Source organism: Trachurus japonicus, chromosome 20 (genome assembly GCF_045865225.1).
Source record: "Trachurus japonicus isolate A0001 chromosome 20, Traja_1.0".
NCBI classification, from domain to species: Eukaryota; Metazoa; Chordata; class Actinopteri; order Carangiformes; family Carangidae; genus Trachurus; species Trachurus japonicus.
The window spans coordinates 5,471,084-5,493,714 of record NC_140926.1 but is presented as its reverse complement, the minus strand read 5'-3'; the positions used below and the strand labels follow the sequence as shown (position 1 = coordinate 5,493,714).

Below are 22,631 nucleotides of genomic sequence, written 5' to 3'. Positions count from 1 at the left end.
TCCCAGAAATTTTCATACAACTTATTTTCTTCTGAAAGAAACAGGAACACAATGAGTCTGTGATTGTAGATTTTTGAATCATTGTTGACAGATTTCAAGCTGCATGTTCTTTTTGATTTGGTGAATTGATAGTAATCATTATAAACCGTTATCTCAGTCTCAGTTCTGGCCATTGTGGCCTTCTCACGGTTGTATTGTTCCAGTGTCGTTATGTTAATGGTGTTTTGTCCTTTTTTTTCCCTTTTCATTTGGACTGTTTTTTTGTTTTGTTGGGTTTTTTTGTATTGTTGAGAACATGTTTGTATGATAAGTTCATGTTTGTCTCTATGTTTGGACCCCCTCCAAAACGAGATGATTCATCTCAAGGGGTTTATCTAAATAAGGAAATTTCAATACTTTAAGGCGTATACATGCCGGAGAAAGTCGAAGTACCAATCGCATCATCTGGGTGTCTTAATCAGAGTTGGACTAACGCATTTACATGCATTCAGTTGTACAGTTATAGTCAGATTAAGGCCATAATTTGGTTTTCTCAAGTGTCATGTAAACGTACTGTGATTCAGTGCTGGAGTGAAGGAGGAGAGAGGGAGAGAGGATGAAGGGGACGGACGGTTCAGCAGCTGAGTGTGTGCGTGCGTCAGGCCGGGTATCAGCCCATCACACAGCGCGGTTGGTCTGTCTGCTGCTGCTGCTGCGATAGAGACGAGCGAGCGAGCGAGCAGCCTGTCCAGACTCGCCCTGCAGCCCCCAGGTGAGCCGCCGGCCCTCAGCCGCTCTCATTATCACCTCCCAGAGGAATTCTGCCACCCAGGATCAGATGGAGGAGGAAGAAGCAGGAAAAACATCCAAATAAAGTGAAGTGAAAACAGCAGAAATCTAAATGAACCGATGAGTCGGTGCAAACGGTCGGTGGCTGCAGAGGAATCGATCAGAGGAGTTGATTCACAGGATCTGCTGCTGCTGCTGCCGTCGTCATGACGCTGCAGAAAAGGAGAACAAAAGCGAAGGAGGATGGGGGGAGGGGGGCGGGGCCGAGATTCAGCCAAAGTAAATGAAAAAGAGGAAAAGAAGATCAATGTAATTTGGATGTGATGTATTTTTAATGAGGCTCCAGTCATGGAGGGGTTAGAGAGCGAGGGAGGGAGGGGGAGGGGGGGTGGAGACGAGGCAGTCGGGCCGCTATTGATCACAGGGGGCGAGTGGAGGGAGGCTGGCACCAGGACCGGGCCAGAGGGGACATAACACTGGAGGGGGGGGGCAGGAAGGACGAGCTGGACCGAGCAGCCGGAGACACGAGGCCGAAGCCGTGGAGAAGAAGACTCTGCACTGCAAAAACTCAAAATCTTACCAAGAATATTTGTCTTATTTCTTGTCAAAATGTCTCATTTCTAGTCAAAACGAATCTCTTTCCACTTAAAATAAGACTCTTCACCTAAAAATAAAAATACAGAGAAAAACTGCCCCCGACAGGAAGGCGCATCAGCGGTTTTGCATGAATTTCCCTCTAAAACAACTCTGTCTGGTAACGTTGTGTTATTATCTCATAGCGTGGTGAATGTGCAGGTCACAACTTGTCCACCAGAGCGTTGTGGAGTTGTTGGATTGTGTATTTGATGAGTTTGATGAGGGAAACCAAGAAATCCCATGAGCCTCCGTAGTGTAGCTCTGAGCAGCTCACAGCTCTGCTCCGCCGTTCTAAAAATAGCTTGCACCGACAATTAAAGGTAACGAACCTACTGCTATGACTATAGGGATTATGGCAATGGGCCAATTTGCCAAAATGTTGAACTATCCCTTTAAAACAAGACTCATCACCTAAAAATTAACTTGTTTTTAGATCATTTGCACTTGTTTCAAACACATTTTCACTTGAAATAAGTAGAAAAATCTGCCAGTGAAAGAAAGTTTTTTGTGCTTGTAATAAGAAAGAAAAACTTGCTCCACTATCAGATTTTTCTACTTATTTCAAGTGAAAATATCCTTGAAAGAAGTAAAAAGTGTCTAAAAACAAGTATAATGAGATTTGTTTTGACTAGAAATGACATTTTGACTAAAAATAAGACAAATATTCTTGGTAAGATTTTGAGTTTTTGCAGTGTGCACCTGGATCAGTCAACATGTGTTCAGTAAAAAAAAAAAACGTTTTGTTAATTGTGTAACCGTGAAAACTGATTTAATGTTGCATTTGTAAAACTGGGCTGTCAGCAGCTTTGCTCTGTGACAGGAAGGCCCTATCAAAATAAGAGCACGTTCATAGTTCAAGCCAAAGTCAAACCAAACCAAACACTTACTTGAAATCAAACTGATGTTTATAAAAGTATAAATTTCAAACTATCCAGAGTTGTGACAAATGTAATATGTTGAGTTATATGAATATGAAAGATTTACTGCATTTGTCTCCACAGGGATGAAAAAAAAGTCAAACAGTACAATAAAACATGTTTCTTAAAAGCGTGAAATCTATCCAACAGGTTCTCAGGATTTAACATTTGATTAATTGAAACCTAAAAACAACAAATGTGAATGTTTTCTAAAGCAGGAAAAGTGTAAATTACTGTAGTAAAAACCAGTCATTATCTGTTTTCTTCTTATCTGCGGCTCCAACAGTTGTGATAACGTGTTGTTGAAGTGGAAACGCAGTTTGAGACACAAACTTATTGAAGTTAGAGATGTTGTTGTATCACTGCACTGCAAAAACTCAAAATCTTACCAAGAATATTTGTCTTATTTTTAGTCAAAATATCATTTCTAGTAAAAAAAAATCTCATTATACTTGTTTTTGGACACTTTTTACTTCTTTCAAGCATGTTTTCACTTGAAATAAGTAGAAAAATTTGATAGCGGAGCAAGTTTTTCTTCCTTATTAGTAGAAGCACAAAAAACTTGCTTTCACTGGCAGATTTTTCTACTTATTTCAAGTGAAAATTAGTTTGAAGCAAGTGCAAATGATCTAAAAACAAGTTAATTATTAGGTGATGAGTTATTTTAAGTGGAAAAAGATTAGTTTTGACTAGAAATGAGACATTTTGACAAGAAATAAGACAAATATTCTTGGTAAGATTTTGAGTTTTTGCAGTGTGAGGAGGAAGAGGAGGAAGAAGAGGAGGAGCAGCACCTGAGCGTCTGTCCAGGTGTGATCCAGACAGATGTTGGTTGTGGCTCCGACGTTGACGTCTCAGCTCGGTGACAACGACGGCGGCTGTAAAACTCCTCAGGCTGGATTCTTCTCCTTCTTCTTGTCCTTCTTGTCTTCCTTCTTTTTTCTTCTTTTTCTTCTTCCTCTCCCTCTTCTTCTAGATCAGCGAAGGAGAATGACGACTACTTTATTTAAAGATCTGCTTTAGCCAAAGAAAACTCGGTCGACTGATCTTATGTCACTTTACGGACGCTGGCGTGCCTGATATTGGAGATGTTGGATTCTGACATTTCAAAAGGGGAATTAAACGTCTTCTCTTGACCTATTATAGAGCTGTAGGAAAGTCTGAGACCAAGCTCGTAATATCTGAGAGCTCAACACCAAAAATTGAGTGTGAAATTAGGCTACACTGCAAAAACTCAAAATCTTTCCAAGAATATTTGTCTTATTTCTTGTCAAAATGTCTCATTTCTAGTCAAAACTAATCTCTTTCCACTTTAAATAAGACTCATCACCTAGAAATTTACTTGTTTTTAGATCATTTTCACTTGTTTCAAACTAATTTTCACTTGAAATAAGTAGAAAAATCTGCCAGTGAAAGCAAGTTTTTTGTGCTTGTAATAAGGAAGAAAAACTTGCTCCACTGTCAGATTTTTCTACTTATTTCAAGTGAAAATCTGCTTGAAAGAAGTAAAAAGGGTCTAAAAACAAGCTGCTTTTCATGTGATGAGTCTTATTTTAAGTAGAATGAGATTGTTTTGACTAGAAATAAGACAAATATTCTTGGTAAGATATTGAGTTTTTGCAGTGTATGCCTGTCTACACTTGGGAATATATAGTAGTACTTTTAGGGGGGGTTTCGTGGTCATAGGGATTTCTTATCTTGGCAATGATTTATAGACACTGGTGGTGGTAGGGAAGCTTGAAGTCGCCTGATGAGGGAACTTCTCGGTTGAAGATCCAGATTAGAGCAGAAGTAAGCGATCCGGTGGTTTTGGCTAACTTCCTGTCAGCCGATGGAGTTAGCAGTCCCCGCCCTCGTCCCTACGTCACCACATTCACACGCATCCCTTGGCTGCACACACAGAGAGGACTGCCCCTTTATGCCGTTCTCTCTCCTCATTGGATAAAGGTTGTAGGATACAAGGAAAGTTTTCTCCTCGGCTCAGAGCAGAGTGACTGACAGACCCGTGTTTCAGACCAAACACTCTATGTAAGTGATTGCTGTCGGAAGATAGAACTATTTAAGACTTATATTAACACAAACATTCTGCTTACTTCTGCTTTAAAGGGATAGTTCACCCAAAATTTCTTTAAGTGTAAGTGCAGAAGTACGCGATTTGGGACACACCACTTGATTTCCTTCTTCTCCAGTGTGACTCCAGGGAGGGTGTCACATCCTCCTTTAATCATTAAAGAAGCAGGAAGGACCACCCCCGCCCCACCACCCAAAACTGACCCCCACCTATCACCCCACATTACCATTTACCCCCCACCCCACCCCCTCTCTCTCCTGTTGCCCCCTCCAGCCACAGCAGCAGCAGCTCCTCAGCCTCCTCCCACCGGTGGAGACAGACCAGTGGCTCCACACAGCCTGATAATCGATGTCTGCTCCTCCTCAGCACCCCGAGGCCTCACACACACACACACACACACACACACACACACACACACACACACACACACACACACACACACACTATCACGGACATAAAAGTGTGTGTCCGTGCCTACGTGCACTTCAGTAAATGCATAGAACAAGTACATCCCTGACCCCAGTAAGGAGGAGGAGGAGGGGGAGGAAGGAGGGGGGAGGAGGGGGTGCTCTGCATTAAAGGGATAGTTCACCCAAAATTGAAATTTCACTCATTATCTACTCACCCTCATGTCGACTAAGGGCTGGGAGAAGTTTCAAGCTTGTTTTGTAGCGGAAGCTTTTCGAAGCTCCTCTTCCCGGTTCGTCAAATTTGGACGAACTGGGAAGAGGAGCTTCGAAAAGCTTCCACTACAAAACAAGCTTGAAATATAGACTTATTTAATTTTTTTCGGGACAATTTCACATTTCGGGGCTTCAATACAAGACGGACATTACATACGAGCAGCATGGAGGTATTTGGATGTTTTTTGGTGTGTCTTTTTGTTACGAAGACAGTTGGTATCCATTTGCAACCGTCATATGGACATGCACCGCTACGCCGAGACCCCCTGTAACTCAGAGAAGCCACGGAGGACTCTGAAACTTCTCCCAGCCCTTAGTCCACATGAGGGTGAGTAGATAATGAGTGAAATTTCAATTTTGGGTGAACTATCCCCCCTTTAATGCCTGCTGCTCCCCCCCACCTCCCCCCTCCCTCCACTTCCACTGTGCAGACACAGACATTGACTGCTGGATCACAGCCTCCTTTACCTGAGTCAATAAAGTCCCTGCACAGAATTGATTTGGCAGGAAAAGAGAGTGGGAGCAGGGACAGAGGGAGGGGGGAGAGGGGGAAAAGGGGGAGGGAGGGAGCCGAGCAACAGGACTCTGAAATCCATAGATGGATTTTGGACTGTCAGTCATCCTCCTCCTCCTCCTCCTGCTGCAGCGTTATCTGCTGCAGACGAGACAGAAGCAGGAACAGAAACAGAAACAGGAAGCAGCGACAGATAAAAACTTTTTTCTTCTTTTTTTCCCTCCTGCTGCTGCAACTTTTTCTATTTGTACTTTGCTGTAATTTAAATGACATCTGATCCGAGGGGGGCTGCAACGGAAACTGGCCCCACAATGAGTCCGATGAGTGAGGGGAACAAGGTAAAGGAAAGGAAAGGAAAGTTAGTCATGATGAGATGGATGTAAAGCCCCTCGCACATGGCCTCGGCCTCTTTTACAGCTCTGAAAACATTGCTCGAGTGTCCTGGTGGAATCGCTGAAGGAGGCGTCTGTACAGAAACCAAAGCTAACATCCATCGCCTGAAATTACCTTTGATTAATGCTCCCAGCACCTTGTAGAAATAACGTCTGCAGTAATTCAATAGGGCTTTTAGAAGAAGAGACTTTTAACTGCCAACATTTTCTACTGCACTTACATCTGTCTGTCACATTTACACACAGAGGAAATGTTTTAGAAACACCTCTACACGAACAGGACAAAGCTCCATACAGTATGAAGGTAGATGTTTGTGTTAAAGCTCCATACAGTATAAAGGTAGATGTTTGTGTTAAAGCTCCATACAGTATAAAGGTAGATGTTTGTGTTAAAGCGCCATACAGTATAAAGGTAGATGTTTGTGTTAAAGCTCCATACAGTATAAAGGTAGATGTTTGTGTTAAAGCTCCATACAGTATAAAGGTAGATGTTTGTGTTAAAGCTCCATACAGTATAAAGGTAGATGTTTGTGTTAAAGCTCCATACAGTATAAAGGTAGATGTTTGTGTTAAAGCGCCATACAGTATAAAGGTAGATGTTTGTGTTAAAGCTCCATACAGTATAAAGGTAGATGTTTGTGTTAAAGCTCCATACAGTATAAAGGTAGAAACGTTCCCACTTGAATATACAAATGTCATGTTTAAAGGGGAACAAAGGTGACGAACAAACGACTCCTTCGCACAATAAAACTGTGTGAAACCTGCAGCTGCTGGATTTAAAACTGCATATATTTCCTGCTGAACATTTATTCTGCAACTTTGGCTTCAACAACATGTTAGATTAGATTTTTCATTCTTCAAACTTTTTCCCTTTTCATCTTGAGGATATGATTTGTTACGGTGCTGACGATGCTCAACAATGCTGTGATTTGGATGTTTCACTTGGTCATGTTGGGATCTCAACTACATTGCAATTAATTGTGCAGTTCCTGTTTCTAAAATTTCGATAAGAAACATCTTATTTTTTCAAAGTGGTGGAAATAACCAAGTACTTTAAAGGGGAACTATGCAAGTCTGGTCGCTTTTCCATTGTTTTGCTAACCCTCCTTTCCTCCATGTGCATTTGTTTAGTTTAGTTAGTTTATTATTACAGGACAGTGTACAAAACCATTAATCAATTTTGAGAAAAGAAGAGATGGTTGTACCAGATTTAGCCACTAGGGCTAATTTCCATCTGTAGTCCCAACATAAAACTCACAATACAAATCACAATATACTCAATATATTCAACGAAGCCGGTGAGAAATCAATCCATGGAGCGGTGGATAATGTTATTTATCATCTACCATGTTACCATGTGTATATCTGTGTAGTCTTATATCTGTCATAATAAACAAGAGATTACGGGTTACGGTTGCGCGTTACGTTTGTGTGGCGGTGTCGCCATGGAGACGAGAGCTGGGACACCGGGTCGGAGGCTCTGATCTTACAAGGTTGGTTTTCAGCCAAGAGACGCTAGGTGGAAGGCAGAGAGCCTCCATTCTCCCTGGAAATAGTTACAAGTCATTGATTTAACCAGAACTAGGACTCTGAAGCTGGTTCATTTAGGTAAAAAATGCAGTATAGTTCCTCTTTAATAATTAGAAAGTTTCCATACAGTAGTGTGTTTTCTGGGGACTAGTTTCTGCACTGCAAAAACTCAAATATCTTACCAAGAATATTTGTCTTATTTCTAGTCAAAATGTCATTTCTAGTCAAAACAAATCTCATTGTACCTAAAATAAGACTCATCACATTAAAAAGTAGCTTGTTTTTAGACACTTTTTACTTCTTTCAAGCATATTTTCACTTGAAATAAGTGGAAAAATCTGATAGTGGATCAAGTTTTTCTTTCTTATTACAAGCACAAAAAACCTGCTTTCACTGGCAAATTTTTCTACTTATTTCAAGTGAAAATCTGTTTGAAACAAGTGAAAATTATGTAAAAACAAGTAAATTTTTAGGTGATGAGTCTTATTTTGAGATAAAAGAGTTTGGTTTTGACTAGAAATGAGACATTTTGACAAGAAATAAGACAAATATTCTTGGAAAGATTTTGAGTTTTTGCAGTGTGCTGTGGATGGATACATGTCTGGTTGTTTCGGGAGTATTTTCTGCAGCAGGACAGAGTGTGTGTGTGTGTGGGATTGAGTCAAAAGTAAAGTTCAGTGTGTATGTGTGTTCACAGTGAAGACAGAACAGTCCAACACACACACACACAGACAGAGACAGAGGACAGGTTAGCAGCATAACACCTCTCCCGACTGTGGAGCTAGGTCTTGTTTGGCGAGTGTTGACACAATAGCTCAGTGTATGTACAGTCCACACACAGACGTCCGTCCTCCCTGCTGCATGTAGCATGAAATGACTTCATGAGTGGCGACAGCTTATCTCTCCTCTGCGGACGGGATCAATACGCTGGCGCTCTCGCTTTTCCTTGTTGACGTGAAACTTTAGAGACCGGGCGGCTATCGTTTGCACCGCGTCGTCCGTCCACCTGCTCTGGGTAAACACACGTCTGTCCTTGTCCCTCTGACCGACCCACCGAGCTGCTGCTGCTGCTGCTGCTGCGTCTTCATGTTTTACAACTGTGCTTGTGCATAGAAATGTCTTCGTCGTCGTCGTGGAGTCTGCAGCTATCAGTCCATCTCCGTGGCGACCTATTGTGTAAACAGCAGGAACAGGTGCAGGTTCCTCCTCGTCCCCCCTCGGTGCAGACCGGCCGGCCGGCGGCTCATATGGGCGTCAACAAGCTGTGGAACCAGGCCATGATATAAATATAAATGATATAAATCTGTTTCTTGGTGTTTGTTTGGGTGATTCAGTCAGTTTGTTTGTTGTGACGGCGTGAAGGTCGCGACCCCGAGCGGCCGATGTGTGACACAACAGTGACACAAGTGTAGAGGATCGAGGACAAAACGGAAACAGAGTTAGTCGCACCAGACGCTGCATGACAACAACAACTGCCCCAAAAAATATGGAAAGAAAAGAAAAACCTGTACGGTTGCTGTGGTAACCAGGTGTTTGAAGCAGCGAGAGGAGAAGATGAAAAACTCACAGATGCTGAGAGGAAGTGGAAACAGGTTCGACTCGAGAAAGACGATGATGCACGTAAACAAAAAAACTAGAAAACTAGACGGTTAAGTTTCTTCAAAGAGCGGAGAATGTGTAAACATCCACTATTGACGTGTTTTTCTCTTCTTATTCATTTAACACATTTAACTTCACTGTATTTTTACTGTAGTGATCTAACAACTCTATAGCGTAGACCAGTGGTTCTCAAACTTTTTTACATCAAAAGTGGTAACATTTCTCAAGAAATGTTTAAATGTTTCAAGAAGAAGAAAAAAAGTGGTAAAAATACTCCAAAAAAAAGTTTTTTAAAAATTGTAAAAAGAAAGTGGTAAAATTTCTTTCTCAAATAATAAATAATTAAATAACAAAAGTGGTAAAAACTTCTCAAAAAAAAAAAAAGTTTCAAAATTCTAGAAAAAAGTGGTAAAATTTCAAAGTTGGGGACCCCCTTGAACCCTCTCAAGGACCCTTGGGGGTCCACGGACCCCACTTTGAGAACCATTGTTGTAGACAAGGATCATAATAAACTTTGGCAACTTTGGTTATTTCAGTTCAGTTCAGTTCAGAAAACTTTAATGTGTTAAAATGTGCTTTATGAATAAAGTTTGACTTCACTTCACCCAAATGTAGGGCTGCGTGCTTTTGCCAAAAGGTTATTGTGCAATAAAGAGGAATAATAATGAAAAAGAATAAAAACTATATTTAGAAAGAGAAAAAGAGAAAAATTCACTTTAACACTACAACAAATAAAAAGACTCCCTCCATTTTTACACAAAGCTCTTATTCATTAAAACTCAATTTTGATCAAAACAGCTCTGTGATTATCCTCGGCCTCATTGTTGTCATCGGTTCATAATGGAAACTATCTGGATCAGGATTCAGAGCGAGTGAGGGGGTCGTCTCATCGTCGGGAGCTGTTGTGAAACGCCGACACCCTGCAGCAGCGTCGCCGTCGGGCCGTCACCACCTCACTCCGGAGCCCAATTCCAAATCCCAAATCCAGGGACTCCTTTGAGTAAAGTGAGAAGACGAAGTGCTGAAATCCAGTGAGGGGAAAAATTATATCATAATTACGGCGCTGACTGGCCCCCGCATTGAGCAGGGCGGCTCGGCTCGCACAATAGACGGCCACTTTGCACCGTCTGAGAGGGATCCATATCACACACGGACCCATTGTGAGCGTCGGCACAAAGGCTGCGGTGAGAGATACTTCGTTACTCGAGTGTTCGCAGATCAGTTTCCTTTGTCGTCCGCCATTTTACACCTCTGGAGGAGCTGAAAAAAAACTCTGACTTCACCTTTGACAAGTGAATTTGACTGTGACCTCTTGACCCCGCCGCGCTGTGCGTTTACTCAGATGCCGTCGACGTCGGCCGACTCCCTGCGTAAACAGAACATAAAAAGGAGAAAAGCCTCTTGTGTCTATATGCGGAGGATTTAACGCCGCTCACAGATGTCAACCAGAGTTTAACAGTCAGGGTGAGTGCTCACTAATTTATACGAGCGCTCTGTGATTACGTTAGGGCCCGCGCCGCGCCGCCCGGCCCGGCCTGGCCTCAACTCGCCTCGCTCGCACTGTGGATTTGGACGAGGAGCAGTTTTGGACCGGGGACAAAGTCTGAGGATGTTTTTTGGACTGTTTATGGGCTGGATGTCTTTCCTGGCTCTGTCACGTCAAAACACTGTCTCGCACTGTTTTTTCAAGCCGCGGCACTAAAAACAAGAGCTCAGGTCAAACTGAGGGAAGTCGTGTAATTCATAACGTATAACAGTCTTTATGCATTAAACTGCAGCTACATACAGAGGGAAACTGGTGTTGAACACAGAGTTTTAGATAAAGACAGGACAAACAAAGGTGTGAACGACTCCTTCACACAATAAAACTGTGTGAAAGCTGCAGCTGCTGGATTTAAAACTGCATCTGTTTCCTGCTGAACATTTTTATTCTGCAGCTTCGGCTTCAACAACATGTTAGATTAGTTTTTTTCATTCTTCAAACTTTCACTTGGTCATGTTGGGATCTCAACTACATTGCAATTAATTGTGCAGTTCCTGTTTAAACATGGACTTCAGATCCAGATAAATAAGTTTAGTCAAGTTAAAGTCAAAAGTACAGATAATTAAAGGGATAGTTCAACATTTTGGTAAATTCGGCTATTGCCATAGTCATAGCAGTAGGTTCATTACCTTTAATTATCGGTGCATGTTGTTTTGAGATCATGAGCTCTGCACGGCACACTGTATTTTCGCCTTTCCCTCATCAAACTCATCAAATACACAATCCAACAACTCCAAAACGCTCTGGTGGACAAGTTGTGACCTGCACATTCACCACGCTATGAAATAATCATGTAACATTACCAGACGGAGTTGTTTTAGAGGCAAATGCAGTCGGAACTATACTTCCCAGACACGGCTGCTGGGCGGAAAGCGCAAAGTTGTTCAGAATATTTGCTTCATGTGTCGTACTGTTACATAATTATACATGATTATCTCATAGCGTGGTGAATGTGCAGGTCACAACTTGTCCACCAGAGCGTTTTGGAGTTGTTGTTGGATTGTGTATTTGATGAATATGTTGAGGGAAATGCGAAAGTACCGTGCAGCTCGCGTCTCTGCCCCACCAATCTAAAAATAGCTTGCACCGACAATTACATGTAACGAACCTACTGCTATGACTATAGAGATTATGGCAATGGCCGAATTTGCCAAAATGTTGAACTATCCCTTTAAAGGTATATAAAAGTAACTGTACTTAGTTACTGTCCGTCCCTGGCTCTCTGAGGATGAAGCTAAAACGTTGTCGGCCATCTTTTCCTCTTCTCCACCTGCAGCACACTGAGCCTGTACATTCCTGCACAGCTCGGCCTCTCATCCCGCTGCCACATCCTCCTCTTCCTCCTCCTCCTCCTCCTCCTCCTCCTCCACACGTCCACACAAAGAGAGACGGAGGAGAGACGGAGCAAAAAAAAGAAAAAACGGATTCATATTGACAATTATTTCTGTGTGGCTGGCTCCAGGCAAATTAGATTGAATGGGCTGGAAAACAAGTTACATCAATCCAATTAGGTTATGATCAGTGGCTGTATGGAGCGCAGAGCGGGGCCCTTTGTACTGACCGGGCTGCTGATATGGAGACGCTCCGAGAAGAGGAGGAAGAGGAGGAGGAGGAGTAAGAAGAGGAGGAAGAGGAGGAGGAGGGAGAGAGGCAGTCTGAGGCGAGAGACAGGCCTGGTGCTAATGTCTGCTCTAACTCAATAGAGACGCTGCATCACTGCTGCTGCTGCTCTCACCGTCTGATTGACCACTCCATTACAACTGCACTGACAAGACCACCGAGTGTGTGTGTGTATGTGTGTGTGTGTGTGTGTGTGTGTGTGTGTGTGTGTGTGTGTGTGTGTCTTCAAAGATCCGACACGTCCAAATCCATTTTGCATCCAAGCTTCACATCAATCTGTCTTAATTATGTCAATTCCTGTGTTAAAGAAAACGTCTGCAGCCGCTTTGATTGACTGACATGTGTGTGTGTTACTGTGTGTGTTACTGTGTGTGTGTGTGTGTGTTACAGCGTGCTCGGGAATGCTCGGGTTTGCATGTCTGACATTCTGCGCTGAATTCCCAGTTGCACTCTGGGTAAAGCCCGGGCGCCCTCTGCTCCACTGTCTCTCTCCACCACTGGGATGTGAATAATGGAGTAATTACAGGAAGCAGGGCCTGACCGCTAAACATTTTCCTAACCAGGAGATCTGGAGAGGGTTTTCTTCATTTGAAGGGAGGGAATAAAAAAAAAGGAAAAGACAGAGAGAGGGAGAGATCCAGGCAGCTGGAAAAGGAGTCTGCCTCTAATTTTCACTATCTGGATTAAAGATTATCTCCTCCTCCTGCAGCAGTTTGTGCTGTAATGAATTGAAGGACGCTGCATTTCTGTGGCTGTGGACGTCATGAAAGAATTAAAAAGTTGGTGGAGAGAGAGAGAGAGGGAGTCTGATCAGAGCGAGGCCCCTTCGAAGTCAAAGGGAGGGAGTCATCATCATCATCATCATCACCATCATCATCGTCATCATCACATGTAAAGACGGAAATAGCAGGAGGAGGACGACTCCTTCACAGAAACAAAAACGAGGCGGTGGTGCAGCTGCAGGGAGCAGGAATCTGACGGAGAGTACAGAAATGTGCGATGAGATGTCGATAAGAAACATCTTGTTTTTCACTTTAAAGGGGAACTATGCAAGTCCGGTTGCTTTTCCATTGTTTTGCTAACCCTCCTCCTGGCCATGTGCATGTTGTTTACAACAAAGCCGGCGAGAAATCAATCAATAGAGCGGTACATAACGTTATATATATCATATACGATATTGCGACGTGTATATTTGCGTAGTCTTTTCTGTCATTAACAAGAGATTACAGGTTACGGGCCGCCTTAGTGTAGCTGAGACGAGAGCAGGGACACTGGGGACATATTAAATTGCAATCGCAATACTGGTCCAAAAAAAAATTCTCAAATCGTTCAGCCTTAATCGTTTCACAAAAAATACAGTTTTCTGTGTTTCCGTCAGGACGAAACGCCGAAACGATAAAAAACGTATGCAGATTCACTGATATCTGTATCTGTGTGGACGGGCTCTCAGAAGCCAATAAGAAACATGTTGTTTTTTCAAAGTGGTGAAAAATAACTAAGTAGATTAAATCTGCTGTTCTTAAAGCTAAACAGCAGGTTAAATGACAGGATCATGTTCAGTAGAAAGAGTCACATGTAGTTTGCAACTTACAGTACGTTATCTCCAGATATTTAGCGTCTTTCAGCTCATTGTTTTGGTTTGGTTTGGCTCTGACTGTCTACTTTGGCTTTGATTCCTAATTTAAAAAACACATTTGTTTTGTCATTTCACCTATAACATCACACAAAGCAGGAAGTTAAGGAGCCTGAACGATCGTCCATCTGACCTTTTACCCCCCTGACATGTGGTGGGGTCACAGAAAACCACTTCCTTATGTGAGTTTATCTGAAGGGTTATTAGAAATATTTCACTTTTCTTCAAATATATTCTCAATTTCACCTGATATATATATATATATAAAAGACAACAAGTAAAACTTATCTCATTAGAAAAACTCAGAAGCTGCAGGAGAACACCCTGTCTGCTCCTCACTGAGGACCCAGAGGTGGCACTTCCCCTCTGATTGGAGCTAAAAATACCGACCGGACCGCCGCCGCTCCGGGAGCCGCGGCCCCTGGGCGATCATGATGGAGGGAGGGGGAAGGAAGCGGCTTTTCCTGCCCTTCTCCCTCCTCGTAACTCATTTGTCATCCCTCTCTCGTTCTGTCTCTTAATTTTTCCCCTCTTATTTCTTTTTTTTTTTTTTACTTTGATGGAAAACTTCTTTTTTTTTCTTTTTTTTTGGACTTCACCACTTCCAAGACAGGAACAACCGATGCATGGAAAAGTCTTTGAGACCCAACAGTGCAACAAATAACAAGTAAACAAGAAACTAAGAGGGCAAGTCACACACACACACACACACACAACACAAACACAACATTAGCACTTTCTTTACCTGCTCCAGGTGAGGAAAAAAACAAAAAAGAAGTTGGCTTACCTTCGCATCGGGCTAATCGTCCCCTGTGCAGAGTAAATACAAAGTCTGTGGACCTGAATTAAAAGATTTCCCTGGTCAAACAGGACGGCACGACGGGGCTCCAGGACGCAGCTTAAAGGGAAGAAAACAAAATTCTCATTAGTTAAGCAAAACACGATTAAAAGCGGAAAATAAAATGTAATTACTTGTGCATACTTTTAGGAAATGATTCATTTGGCAGACGTGGGGAAAAACATCCTCTCGTGCCATATAAAATATTACACCTGTGATTGGATTATTTTGTGGAATATTAAATAAATACAGCAGCTTTTTAGCCTCTTTAGACTGAATAAATGTTTGGGAGTCGCACCGTCTCATGTGGAAACACTTCAAGGCCGAACTGTGTGTATGTGTGTGTGTGTGTGTGTGTGTTGCTGAAACACGGATTTCAAAATAACAGTTTCTTTTATTAAGATCATTTATCTGACGGGAACAAAAGGGGTTGTAGTGCCACAGAATATTAATCACATCTCCGTGAATATGCTGTTCAAACAGGAGTTGGTGAAATGCATTTAGCTCAGGGATTAGCTACTGCAGTCATATGATTGACATGTTTACTATTATAGTGCAGGTGTGTAAAAAGATGAATCCGTGATTGATTAAGTTCCACCTCCGCATGCATCCTAAAATAATAACAACTATGATTAATCTTTTCCAAAAAAAATGACAGGTTGGGAGCTTCAAAAAAAGAAATGGAGTCGCTACCGACCAATCTGCAGTTCCTCTCCTGACCACTAGAGTGAATCTCCAGTCCCCATAGACTGCCATGTTAAAATGTCAAACTTTACAGCAGAGACAAACATGTTTACAACCTGGTACAGAAACAATTTTGGTGTCTTAAGCGAATTTACTGGTAACTCTTTAATTTACAGGCTGCTTATTGCGTGATAATTACGTGATAATGTCAAGAAATAGCCTTGAAATAACGGTGGTCAATTTCATAGTAATGTCATGTTTTTCATGAAGGCAAAAGATTACACATGCTTTTCATACTTTCTTTGGGGGGAAAAGGCCACCAAGTCCTTGCAATTGACTGTTAACTTCTGGGCCGCAATAAATCGTTATTTCTCGGCTATTTCTAGACGCAATTACTTGACGTGGGTGAGCGTATGCCCTCCACAAGCCTCATCTTCAGTTATGCCCCTCCCTCTTTGCCCATTTATGGATTAGCAGGGAGTTGGGGCATCATAAATTATACACATATTTGCTTTCCATAAAAAAGAAAAGGAAACACTGTAGGTCCATGTCTGCAAACACAAGTGGAACCAATGTTGAGCTTGTGTTTCCAGTCCGACATGACACCGTCCTGTTCGTCTGCCAGAGAACATCACTGTCTAATACTTTTTTTTTCCAAGGGGGAAATAAGTGCAAATCCAAATAATGCATTTATTTATTGAACAGCTGTTCAGTGCTTCACACATTACTCTCAATCAACAGCTCAATAAAATGAAAAAGAACAGAAGGGGACCCAGGGTGGAGCCTTGGGGAACGCCACAGGTCGACCAGCAGCTACTGAAAAACTCCTCGTGGGCCGATATAAATTAAACCGGTCTAATTAGGCCGACCCAGCGATGTCTCAGAGTTTGCGGTCACAGACGGACTTTTCACCGACAGCGCAGTATTGATCAACGTCTGACTTAAAAACACAGGACGCTGCCAAAACTCAGAGCAAACACTCACATTCCCGACCGCTCAGACGTTTGAATATGAATCTCACTGTGATGCTTTTGGACCATGTTTTGTGTGTCGTAAATCATAATAATTGTGTTTTGGGTTATGCTAAGCTGCTTTCTGACTCATTTTCACACATGCAATATTTTTTTTTTCTTTTAAGACCTTGTTAATACTCGTGAGTCATATTTCCAGTTCTTCACCAAACTGAAAGCTTTCTTTGTCAGAGAATGGAAATTTAATAAACAGTAGATTGATTTGTGACTGCTGAGAAAGACATGGCAGCCAAATACAAGTCTTATTTATTTATTCTTTTTTCTTTTTTTTTGCATAAAGGCCACTCTTATTATGACTGAGACGGAGGATGGAGATATAAATTAATATTTACTGCTTTTTATCTTCCCACACAAGCTCTCCCTCTCTCTTTCAGTCGCTTCCTAGTTTGCCCTTTTAATTTTTTTACCACATATTTTCCTCTTTTTAAACGACGTCTGTCTCTTGTTCTCGCTTCGCCCTCTCGCTGCCCTCCTCAGCTGTCGTCCATATGATCTCTCGCTCGCCGTGATGAGTCGATTTTCTAATTCGCTGTGTTTTCAAAAGGACGTCATTACAGCTCATTTATAAGAGCGCCCATTTTTTCGTTCAGTCCTGTCTAGTTCTGTTAGGAAACACGATAATGAATCACAGTGGAGACAGATCAAGTGGATAATAGCTGCATGTTGATGCTCTGCTTTCTCACGTACACACAAACTGTAAACAGTACGGCTAAGGTTTTTGGGGGAAACTGGAACATTTTTTTTTTCATTTTATTGCTCAAGTAATGAAATATAAACACTTCATTTTATTAATGTATCACCGGTGTGTCGTTCATCAAGCATTATCAATGTAGCACAGACAACAGGAACTCAGTCACCTGGTTAATTCTTTTGACGTCTGGGGACGATTTTCAAATTAATCCTCGGAGCTAAAATCCAATGTTTCTTCACATACAAAACAATAATAAAACATTTATTTGACATTTCTGTGGTGCAACATCTTGTTCCTAAGTGGCCGAGGCTAAGACGTTTTTCACTATAAATTAACGTGGTTGTGATGGATGCAACAGTATAAACACACACAGATTTAAGATTATTTAAATATTTTTTCCTCTGTGTTAAATGATAAACCTATGACAGGAGATTTAGTCTGCATACATACAATTAATTATTTTGTTTTGAAAATATTTTAGCAGTAACAGTAGTAGTTGTTTCGTTGTGTCTGTTTCCTTGTTGGTCATGTAGTTTCACTTTCTCCCACTGTGGTTTCTAAATCTTGAACCTGTTCCAAGTTCACAGAAATATTTCTAATTTAATGTTAATTCAAGTTAAACAGCAAATTAGATTGATAGGAAACTGTAGCTCCCATTAGGTTTTCACATGCAATATGTTTTCATTCCTGTTGATTTCTCCCATGTCTGTGATATCAGCCCACACACCCTTTGTCATACAGTAGTGTTATCTGTCTGTCTTTGTGTTTCTCAGAAACTGTCCGGTCTCGTTCCACAGGACAGGAACAACCAGAAACAGGACTTTTTTCTTTTCTTTTCTTTTTTTTTTTTACTTCAGGCCTTTAAAATCGAAGTGGTTAACTGTAATTTAACAGATTTGTTTCCGAGCATCACAGGGCGACGAGAGGGATCAGACGAAATGACTGTGGTGTCTGTGTTTCTCCTCGCTGGACAGACGGACGGACGGACAGACGTTTTAAAACTGGACAACTGTCCCGTCTCATTAATTCCTCCCCTCACATATCTGCGCTGCCACATCCCCGGAGCGACAGCGTCCGTCTAGGAACACAGGCTGGGTTTTCTCTCCTCCGGGACAGGCTGGTGCCAGGCAGAGCGCTGTGGGTAAAGCTCCCGGCCGCCTCCAGCAGCAGCGCCACCCCAGCAAACAAACCACAAACAAACCCGCCGGGGCCCCCAGGCACCAACACAACCACCGGCCCCAGCCCCTCCGTCTGCCTGAGTCAGCTGTCTCTCTCTCCCTCTGTGTGTGTGATTGTTTGGCTTGAGTAATAAAACAACTTGTTCGTCTCTCTCTACTAACAAGGGTTTTTGTTTAGATCAAAATGAGCTACAGGTTAGAGAGCGCAGGCTGACCAGAAAAGAAGCGATGTCACAGATTTTTTTACTAAATCAGACAACTGTGAGACAATGACAAGGAGCATGAGCAAGCAAAACTGTAAAAATTCGAAGATGCAGGACAACATTCGGTCAATCATCCCTTTCAGTGCTGGGTATAGCCTACACCTATGGTATTCTTTACCACCAGAAATCAAATCCCAAACAGAATTAAAGATGTTTAGTGCTAGAGCTAAACATTGGCTTAAGCAGCAGCAGCAGAAATGTGAACATTAACTTCTCTCAAGTCACTGTCAATACAGCATTTTACTAATGTTTAATGTATTTAATTTGTGCAATTTCTTAATCTAAATTTTGTAGCTGTGTTTATTTATTCATGATACCTATTCACTGTATTATTCACTGTATTTGTATTATTGCATTTATTGTATTCAGTATATTTTATCCTTCTTTAGCCTGACCAGGGACAAAGACTGTGAATTAGCTGAAGCTAGACGTCTTGTATGCATCGCATTTTTCATTCTTTGTGGCAATGTTGTATGTATCGTCCCTGTTAAATAAACATTACAATAAAAATAAAAAATAACGATGATTATATGTTGCTGTAAACTCTTAAAGTAACAAACACAAAGAATGGTTGATGTAGATTTTTACATCATTTCAGGGCAGAGGAAACAAACGTTAGATCTAAAGCTTCATGTCTAAACACTTTTACTGTGTTTTATATTGTAAGTGTTGATCCATATTTGTGGTTGTGCGCACCAAAAAAACATCTCAGTGTTGTTTTACGTCACCAAAAAAACATCTCAGTGTAGTTTTACATCACATTTTCATCTTAAGCTTTTCCTTGGACACTCTAGTAATAACAGGTTGGTGTCAGCCAATCAGAAGAGAGGAAGCTCTAAGTCTCTCTTCTGATTGGCTCTTTGACTGTTTTCTGAGTGATCCAATTAAAAACAGAGCAGATTTCAGAATAAAACACCCAGAGAAACCAAATCCTGCAAGTTGTTAGATGGATGGTTTGTCAAGGTGAAGGGGCGGGGCTTTGTTGTGACATCACAAAGTGACAGGAAGTCCTGACGGCTCGTTTTTTTTTTAAAATCTCAGTTTCTGAATACAGGCCCCAGCCCCTCAGTCTGTCTGAGTCAGCTGTCTCTCTCTCTCTCCCTCTGTGTGTATGTGTGTGATTGTTTGGCTTGAGTAATAAAACAACTTCTTCGTCTCTACTAACAAGGGTTTTTGTTCAGATCAAAATGAGCTACAGGTTAAAGCGCAGGCTAACCAGAAAAGAATAACGATGATTATATGTTGCTGTATTGTGGTTTTCATGCTCATTGTTTGATAATATTTGCTAACCAGCACAAAGTCCGATGAGAAAATTGTCCAAAAAATAACAAGACAAACAACATAAACATAAAAAATTGGACAAATAAAAATTCTGATTCTGCTTTGAAATCGTTTTATTATTCATTCCGGGACGAACATAAACATCTGCGGCAGTTCATGCACAGTTTATTGAGACAGTAAAAGACACAGATGTTGAACCACGTGGTGACGCTGGATTAAAAAAGTCGGAGGATCACCAGAGTCGCGAGGATTCATCCTCTGGGAACCATAAATGTCTGCGCAGAATTTATCACCGATCCGTCCAGTAGCTGCTGAGATTATTTCAGTCTGGAGCAGAGTGGTGGGCAGAGTGACTGACAGACCAACACCGACTAAAAATAATGTATTTTTTCTTTTCTTTAAACTCTACAACTCTCCGACTCGCAGCTAAACCGAGAGTTTTTGCTGAAGCCTGTGGTGAAATAAAAGCTGAATTACAGTAGGTGTTGAGTTTACACTCTGCTCTGCTGTAGACCAATAAAATAACAAGTCCCATTATGAGCTCACACGCCTTTCATGAGTATCTTTATACACGGAGGAGTTTGTGGATATGTCGGCCTTTTATAACTCTGTTATTTAAGTCATGTAAACTGGATCCTCTGTTATCTAAATGCACACTCGGGGGTTTGTTTAGTCTGGTTTCTCGCCCTCTTTATTGTGTATTACAGAGGACAAATAAAGTGTAATTACGCATCACAGCGTGTTGCGCAGTGGCTGTAAATACTGTTACTCTGTCTGTGCTCATTTCATTTTGCTTATACAGTCGTTAATTTATACCTAAAAATAATCAGGAACTTTCCAACTTTGAAATTTCCTGACGTCTATTTTCATTCCTGACTCAGCTGCCCTGTGGATCCTCAAAAGTGTTCAAGGGAAGGGCTGCTAAAGCCAGGAAGGGAGTTATTTTTACACATTCAGCTCTCAGTTTGGTTTGTAACACGATGACATTTTCACCGTTTCACACAGATGATTGTATCTTCTAATCTGTAACGTGTCACGACCGGCAACGGAGATGCCACAAACAGCGATTAGCTCCAACGAGAGTAGGAGGAGGAAGGAGGATAATTAATAGAAATTATGAAATCGGTGCAGAGAGAAAAACTCCCAGGAAGCAAAAAGGTTGAGGTGAAAACAACCAGAGGAGGAACCAGGGATGGTATAGCTACTTCCTAAAGGAACAAAGGACTGCACCGACATGTAATAACTGTTATACAGAATTAAAGGGATAGTTGTTCACCCAAAATTGAAATTTCACTCATTACCTACAGTACTCACCCTCATGTGGACGAAGGGCTGGGAGAAGTTTCAGAGTCCTCCGTGGCTTCTCTGAGTTACAGGGGGTCTCGGCGTAGCAGTGCATGTCCATATAACGGTTGCAAATGGATACCAACTGTCTTCGTAACAAAAAGACACACCAAAAAACATCCAAATACCTCCATGCTGCTCGTATGTAATGTCCCTCTTGTATTGAAGCCCCAAAATGTGAAATGGTCCTGAAAAAAATTGAATAAGTCTATATTTCAAGCTCGTTTGTAGTGGAAGCTCCTCTTTCTGGGTTGTAAAATTTGGACGAACCAGGGTCTGTCCTCCTCCCAGTTCGTCCAAATTTGACGAACCGGGAAGAGGAGCTTCGAGAAGCTTCCGCTACAAAACAAGCTTGAAATATAGACTCATTTAATTTTTTTGGGGACAGTTTCGCATTTCAGGGCTTCAATACAAGACAGACATTACATACGAGCAGCATGGAGGTATTTGGATGTTTTTTGGTGTGTCTTTTTGTTACAAAGACAGTTGGTATCCATTTGCAACCGTCATATGGACATGCACTGCTACGCCGAGACCCCCTGTAACTCAGAGAAGCCACGGAGGACTCTGAAACTTCTCCCAGCCCTTAGCCGACATGAGGGGGAGTAGATAATGAGTGAAATTTCAATTTTGGGTGAACCACTATCCCTTTAATACAACTGAGTCAATGTGATTCTCACATTGAAGCAAAAAAAAGGGGATAACCAATTAGACAGGTTCTCGAAAACACACACACAGGTTCTTTGTCTGTCCATATGACACAGATGGGCCGGCAGCCAGACACAGACATCACACCCACACTCCAGCGCCTGGGGGGTGAAAGGGCGAGGCGGGATTTTGGAAACTAATGTTCACTTGGCCGATCTAATGAAGCATTTAATACACAGCCCTGGGAATGCAGGACAAGCATGAATCATGCAGCAATTAAAGTATTCTCCAACTTCTACTGGAAAATAAAAAATTCTGTAATAAAGTGCTGCTGTTGCTGCTGCACACTGGACTTCACCGAAAGTCGACGCTGAGCCAAAGAAAAACATTTTGTGCAAAGTCTTGTGAATGTGAAGCTTTGCAGGCGTGTGTGTGTGTGTGTGTGTGTGTGTGTGTGGAGCTGTGATGTGTACGTTTTGTGCTTTACAGTATTTTTTTATGAGGAGGTGGAGTGCAGGACGGGTCAGTAATAATGGCTTTGTGTTTGTTTTAGCCTGTCGGACGGGGAGTTTCCACGCTGAACAACAAAACTAAGGGCCAAAAAGCTCAAAGAATCATGTGAAAAGCATTTGAAAAGCCACTTCGTACACTTACCTAATGCTAATATGTCACTAGGCTGGTGAGAAACTCTAAAAGTGACAAACGCAGAGAATGGTTGATGTAGATTTTTACATCATTTCAGGGCAGAGGAAACAAATGTTATATCT

The 22,631-nt window shown here is 41.8% G+C and overlaps 1 long non-coding RNA gene across 2 annotated transcripts in view; it reads right to left on the bottom strand.

The window, feature by feature from the left end:
* Positions 1-14,255: 14,255 nt before the first annotated feature.
* LOC146966258 (uncharacterized) overlaps positions 14,256-22,631 on the bottom strand; it is an 82,706-nt gene continuing 74,330 nt past the window's right edge. For both annotated transcript variants that reach the window (XR_015034552.1, XR_015034553.1), the window contains one exon: positions 14,256-14,804. This is a non-coding gene — a long non-coding RNA (uncharacterized LOC146966258). The remainder of the gene's footprint in view (positions 14,805-22,631) is intronic.